This window comes from Mandrillus leucophaeus, unplaced genomic scaffold (genome assembly GCF_000951045.1).
Source record: "Mandrillus leucophaeus isolate KB7577 unplaced genomic scaffold, Mleu.le_1.0 Scaffold36, whole genome shotgun sequence".
Lineage (NCBI taxonomy): Eukaryota > Metazoa > Chordata > Mammalia > Primates > Cercopithecidae > Mandrillus > Mandrillus leucophaeus.
This window is the reverse complement of record NW_012103809.1, coordinates 5453548-5460433: the sequence shown is the minus strand read 5'-3', so window position 1 is coordinate 5460433 and position 6886 is coordinate 5453548. Positions and strand designations below refer to the sequence as shown.

The 6886-nt window shown below is 40.6% G+C and overlaps 1 pseudogene; it reads left to right on the top strand.

Annotated features, from left to right (window-relative positions):
- The window catches only part of LOC105546492, a 99666-nt pseudogene extending 95156 nt beyond the window's left edge, over positions 1 to 4510 (top strand).
- Positions 4511 to 6886: the final 2376 nt, after the last annotated feature.

Sequence of the window (6886 nt, the reverse complement as noted above, 5' to 3'; positions counted from 1 at the left end):
GGTTCACGCCATTCTCCTGCCTCAGCCTCCCGAGTAGCTGGGACTACAGGCACCCGCCACCACGCCCAGCTAATTTTTTGTATTTTTTGTAGAGACAGGGTTTCACTGTGTTAGCCGGGATGGTCTTGATCTCCTGACCTTGTGATCCACCTGCCTCAGCCTCCCAAAGTGCTGGGATGACAGGCGTGAGCCACCGCACCCGGCTGGACTATGTGTCTCTTTACAGTTCATCCAGACATGGCCAACCTGTTCACAGGACACCAGGACATCCGTGATAATAATTAAAGTCTATTTTCTTTGATATTTCTTTTGATATTTTAAAAGATAATTTTTAGTCATCAAAAAACCATGGCTTTGCACATCTTCTTTTCTTGTGTCTTTATGAATGTGTGTTTCTTATGGTAGGAGGTCAGTACAGTTGGTTCTTGTTATTTTGGTAGTTGCGTCCTATAAAGTCACAGGGAACACTGAATTATCAAATCCTAGACAATTGCCCTGTGGAAATGCATGGTTAGGTTCCTGGTCACAGCATTTTTATCAACTGATGAGTTCATAAACTGTTCCTGTTCAAAGACACCTTATTTAACATATATTGTTGATTTAATTAATGTTGAACTCAGGGTTAACAGCACTATTGCTCATGTCTGAGCGGTGCCCATTGTATGTTCTCCATAAAGCTCATCACAGCCTCCCTGCAGTTAGAGGCACTGCATGGCAGCGATCCCCTACCTTTTTGGCACCAGGGACTGGTTTAATGGAAGATAATTTTTTCACAGACCGGGGGGTGGGAAATGGTTTCAGGATGATTCAAGCCCATTACATTTATTGTGCACTTTATTTCTATGATAATTACATTGTAATAGATAATGAAATAATTATATAACTCATCATAACATAGAATCAGTAGGAGCCATGACCTTGTTTTCCTGCAACTAGACAGTCCCATCTGGGAGTGATGGGAGACAATGACAGATCATCAGGCATTAGATTATCATAAGGAGCATGCAACCTACATCCCTCGCATGTACAGTTCACCATAGGGTAAACCATAGGGTTTGTGCTCCTATGAGACTCTGATGCCATTACTGAGCTGACAGGAGGCAGAGTTCAGGCGGTAATGCGAGTGATGGGGAGTGACCATAAGTACAGAGGAAGCTTCGCTGACTCACTGGCCACTCACTGCCTGCTGTGAGGCCCAGTTCCTAACAGGTGGTGGACCAGTACCCTGCTGTCTGGCACTTCAGCACGACACTTGGGGTCATTCTAAACAGCAAAACTACCCAAAAAAGCACTAAAACTTGAAATATGTGACACTAAATAGACCATGAAAAGGACACCCATTTACTAGATGACAGCTGAAAGGAGGAGGCAGAGATTCGCCTTGTTCATTTCAGCTGGGAACATCGCATTGGCAACTCGAAATGTTTGCCTTCCTTCCAGTCTGTGAATGTCCGCAACAGTGACTCAAGAGCTGATTTTGGGATTCTAAATGAATTTTAGCTAGTAAGCAAATTAGCAAATACAGAATTTGAGAATAAGGCAAATCAATTGTACATATTTCATATAATAGTTTGTTAACTTGATTTATAATTTTAAATACTTAGTCATATGGTATGTGAACTTCTGTTTGTATTCTTAGGCCCTACAAATGTGAGGAATGGGACTGAAACACAACATTTGTTGCTGAAGTTACATATTTTGGTATGTTTGATAAATTTAGGTAAATATCATGAGAGATAATTCATTTTAGAATAGAATATTTTAAAGACTAATTTAAATGCTAACGAAAATCTGCTGCAGCCAATACTCCAACAGAAAAAAGTTAAAAAGATCCAAAAGTGTACTGTGCTGTTTTTCTAAGTGTATCATAAATTTCAATATTAAATGAATGTGTCTCTTAATAGTAGTAAAATAAGAAAGAGTGTTGTACTCAGAGCAGGGTGACACACATTAATTGTTGAGTTTCAAGCAACTGTAAGCAGTTTTGTGCCACTGGAAGAGAAGATGATTCTGGTTGTGTGGAACGGACACAAGAGATTAGGCAAAGGATAACTCATACCAGGCAACTTCTTAGGAACTGTCTCCAAAGCTGGCTCTGGAGAGCCCCAATTTCTCAGAATGTTGCAATGAAGAAAGGGGGTTGTAAGTCAGCTAGCTGTAATTTAGAGACTAGAGATTTCAGAACCAATGGATTGTTTGTGTGAGGCAGAGTGGGGGAGTAGATCAATAGAGAGACTGATAGTGTGCATAGGCTGATGACTGGATAGATTTTTTTTTAAGTCACCTCTAGTCCTATTTGTTTATCTTTACTTTCGTTGCCTGTGCTTTTGGTGTCATACTCAAGAAATGTTTCTGTGTATCAAAGGAAACAATCAGTAGAGTGGAAAGGCAACCTATGGAATGCAGAAAATATTTGCAGATTACATAGTGGATAAGGGTTTAATATTCAGAATCTGTAAATAACTCTTACAACTCAACAACAAAAAATCCAAATGAGCAAGAGATTTGAACAGACATTTCTCCAAAGAAGATATACAAATAGACAACAAACATATAAAAAGATGTTCAATATCACCAATCGTTAGAGAATGCAAATGAAAACCACAACGAGATGTTGCTTCACATCCATCAGGATGGCTACCATAATAAAAAACACACACATAGAAAATAACAAGTGTTGGTGAGCATATGGGGAAATTGGAACCTATCTGCCCTGTTGGTGGGAGAACAAATGGTGCAGCTGCTATTTAAAACTCTATGGAGATTCCTCAGAAAATTAAAAATAGAACTACTACATGATTTGGCATTTCAATTTCTGGGCAAATATCCAAAAGAATTGAAAGCAGAACATTGAAGAAATATTTGCACACCCATGTTTAGAGCACTATTATTCACAATAGCCAAAGGTGGGAACAACCCAAATGTCCATTGCCAGATGAAGGGATAAACAAGAGATGTTCTACACCTACAGTGGAATATTATTCAGCCTTCAAAAAGAAGGAAATCTTGTCACATGCTACATTATGGATAAATCTTGAAGACATATGGTAAGTGAAATAGGCTAGTTACAAAAAGGCAAATACTGTATAATCCCATTTGTATTAAGTATCTAAAATTCATGGAAACAGAAAATACAATGGTGGTTGACAGGGGCTGGGAGAGAGAAATGGGGAATTGTTCGACAGGTATAAAGTATCAGTTTTGCAAGATAAAAATGTTCTGGAGATCAGTTTCACAGCAATGTGAGTACCCTTAACACTACTAAACTGGATGCTTAAAAATGGCTCAGATGGGCTTACGTTATATGGCCAGAAACATTAGCTAGTGCTTATCCTACTCTCTCTAATGGAAAAGCAGTGGATTACCAGAGACTGAACTGTATCTGCCTCTATTTCCAAGAGACTCACATTCAACTTGGGCTCACAAAAAGCTGGGAAAATTTCATGAGTCCTTTAAAAAAAAAAAAAATTAATATAAAACTACAGCAAAAAAAAAAAAAGCAATCTGAACTTTAGTAACACAGCTGAAACCATCTGTAGCAGTGGCAGCTATGGCAGGAAAAGAGGTTTAATTTAGTTGATTTTCTGTGGCTGTTGGTTTGTTCACTGGGAGCTGCACATTTTTCCTAAGAGACCGAGAAACTGCTAGAGGTCTGGTTCTCCTGGAAGCAACTCAATGCAAACCAAGGATCTGGGGCTTTTCATACCATTCTGAGATCTGAATGGGGGCATACCTTTTTGTTTCTTTGTTTTGGGAAGAAAGTCTTGCTCTGTCACCCCGGCTGGAGTGCAGTGGCCCAATCATAGCTCTCTGTAGCCTCGAACTCCTGGACTCAAGTGTTCCTGCTGCCTTGACCTCTCAAAGTGCTGACATTACAGGCCTGAGCCCCCGTGCTCGGTAGAGACGTTTCATTATGAAGACATGTGGTACCACTCGCTTGCTGAAAGCAGTGGTTCTCCTTTTTGAAGCTTGCTAGGGATTACAATGGATTTGACTCAATTCAAAGCTTCCTTTATTTTCCTAAGGATTTCACGAAGCCTTCTCACTAAAGGAACCTGGGATTTTCAGAAAGAAATTGAGTTCCTTAATGCAATTTTTCCAAATGGAGCAGTGTATTGTATGAGACATGTGAATTCTGACTGTTGGTACTTACATATTCCAGATTTCCCAGAGAGTAGGGTAGTAAGCCAGATAAACCCTGGAAATGCTGATGAGAGAGTGTGACCAAGCAGTTAAGGGAAGATTTTTTCTCATGAAAGACTGTGTCACTACAAAGGATGTCACTCAGACTGGAAATGGTGCCCTGACACCAGGTTCTGTCATTGATGCCACACTATTCAATCCTTCTGGGCTGTTAATGAAAGGAACAAAATCAGATGGCACTGATGGAACTATTCACATCACTCCAGAACCAGAATTTTTGTACATCAGCTTTGAAACAAACTTAAATCGGACTTCCTGTGCTGACCTGATCGGGAAAGTTGTGGAAGTCCTCAAGCCAGGAAACTGATGACCACTTCATTGTTTTAATGTTTCTTATATTTTTATTTTTTTATTTTTGAAACAGAGTCTTGCTGTCGCCCAGGCTGGAGTGCAGTGGCGTGATCTTGGCTCACTGCAACTTCTGCCTCCTGGGTTCAAGCGATTCTCCTTCCTCAGCCTCCTGAGTAGCTGAGATTACAGGCGCGCACCATCATACCCGGCTTATTATTGTATTTTTCGTAGAGACGGAGTTTTGCCATGTTGGCCAGGCTGGTCTTGAACTCCTGACCTCAATTGATCTGCCCGCCTCGGCATCTCAAAGTGTTGGGATTACAGGCGTGAGTCACCGCGCCCAGCCCACTTTGTTAATCAGAGTTCTACACAGTGCTTTTTTGTCCCAGATGATTGAAGGTTTTAAGTGTCTTGATTGTCAGAGGGTTATGTTCAATGATTATAATTTTGTTTTTACCAGTTTGGTTAAGAAGCAGCAACGGCACCATTGACTAAGAAAAATGAAGAAAACATCACAAAAGAAGAACACTCATAGAAAGAGGTGGCTGCTTTTTAGATGTTGAAACCAGGGACCATGCTTTCCATAACTACTACCTTGTAGTTTCAGAAACCCCAGATACAATGAGAGTGTAATCATTTTTGAATTGTATGTGTTATTATATCAAGGAGTTAGATATATTGCAGCAATGCTTTCTTCTGTGTTTAGATATTCTTTGCCATTCTTACTGTGAAACTGAAGTGCCTGTAGAAAAAATCTTTTACTATATGAAACTTTACAACACTTGTGAAAGCAACTCAATTTGATTTCGGCACAGTGTAATCTTTCTCCAGGTATCGTCCAAAATTCCCCATAGACAAGACTTTTATCCTCAGCCTAACCATCTGGGACTGTCCAATTAAATTGCTGCCAGAATTTTACATCCAGTTTCATCTACTTTCCAGGCTGTATTCTTTACTAACGTTATTGAAACCCATTTCTGCTTCACACAAATATTTTTTTGAAACAGCAATTAAAGTTTTTCTTCCATGAGTGAAGTTCTTCTGGGAAAAAAAAAAGGTTAAAGTGGTTTTTTTTTGTTTGGTTTTGTTTTTTATGGAGTCATGTTCTATCACTCAGGCTGGAGTACAGTGGTATGATCTCAGCTCACTGCAACCTCCACCTCCCAGGTTCAAGCAATTCTCCTGTCTCAGCCTCCCAAGTAGCTGGGACTATAGGCATCCACCACCACACCTGGCTAATTTTTGTATTTTTAGTAGACACAGAGTATCACCATATTAGTCAGGCTGGTCTCGAACTCCTATTGCCCGCCTCAGCCTCCCAAAGTGCTGGGAATCAGGAACATTTTACTTCTATCTATACAGGGAGACAGGGGCAGGATGTCAATCCTCGTTCTTCTGACTGGCTCTGCTTAGTACGTGAATGGTTCAGATGGGCCATGATTAGTTCTCACTCTTTGTCGTTGTCCTGAAGTTAGTTATCTATTGCTGCATGTCAAATTACTCAGAAATGTAGTGACTTACAACAACAACATTATTCTATTTCACAGTTCCTATAGGTCAGGAAATCCTGGCTGGCCCATGGCTTAGCTGGGTCCTCTGTCTCGGGTCTTATAAAACTGCAATCGAGGTGTCCACTGGGGCTGTAGTCATCTCAAAGCTTGGCTGGGGGAAGATTTGCTTCAAATGTTGCCCATGTGATTGTCAGAAGGATTCAGTTCCTTGATGGCTGTTGGCAGGAGACACCCTTCATTCTGGACACGTGGGCCTCTCCATCAGGGCAGCTCACTTGAGAGCCGGACTCCTCAGAGCAAGTAAGAAGGGCCTAAAAGATGTTAGCAAGACTGAAGTCGTCATGCTTTATAACCTCCTCAAAGTGGCATTCTATCACTTTTGCTATATTTCATTCATTAGAGGCAAGTCACTAGGCACAACCCACATTCAAGGGGAGAAGATTCTACAGGGCATGAAGACCATTGAGGGGCAGTCTAAAGACAGCCTACCACACCAACCTTCACACAGATGTGTTTCATTTGGGCTCACATTTGTATTCAATTTCTAAAGGGGGAAAAGAGATTTGTAAGAAATAGGTGAAGTAGGAATGAAATCAAAAGTGTATCCATGGAAATGGGCTATAGATCCAGGAAACATTGAGAGAGGAGAGCTGGATGGGTTCAGTAGTTACTGGGATTCTAGACATTAAAAAGATGCAGTTCTACGGAGAACCCTGAGGACCTAGAGAGGCGATGCATTGGGTGGGAGGAAAATGTTAATGGTTTTCAAATATCTGAAGTTATATGCGGAAGAGGAATTATATTTACTTTTTTATTCCAGAAAATAAAGTCAGGACCAATGGGTAGCAATTATCCAAGAGATAAATTTCCGCCAGTGGAGC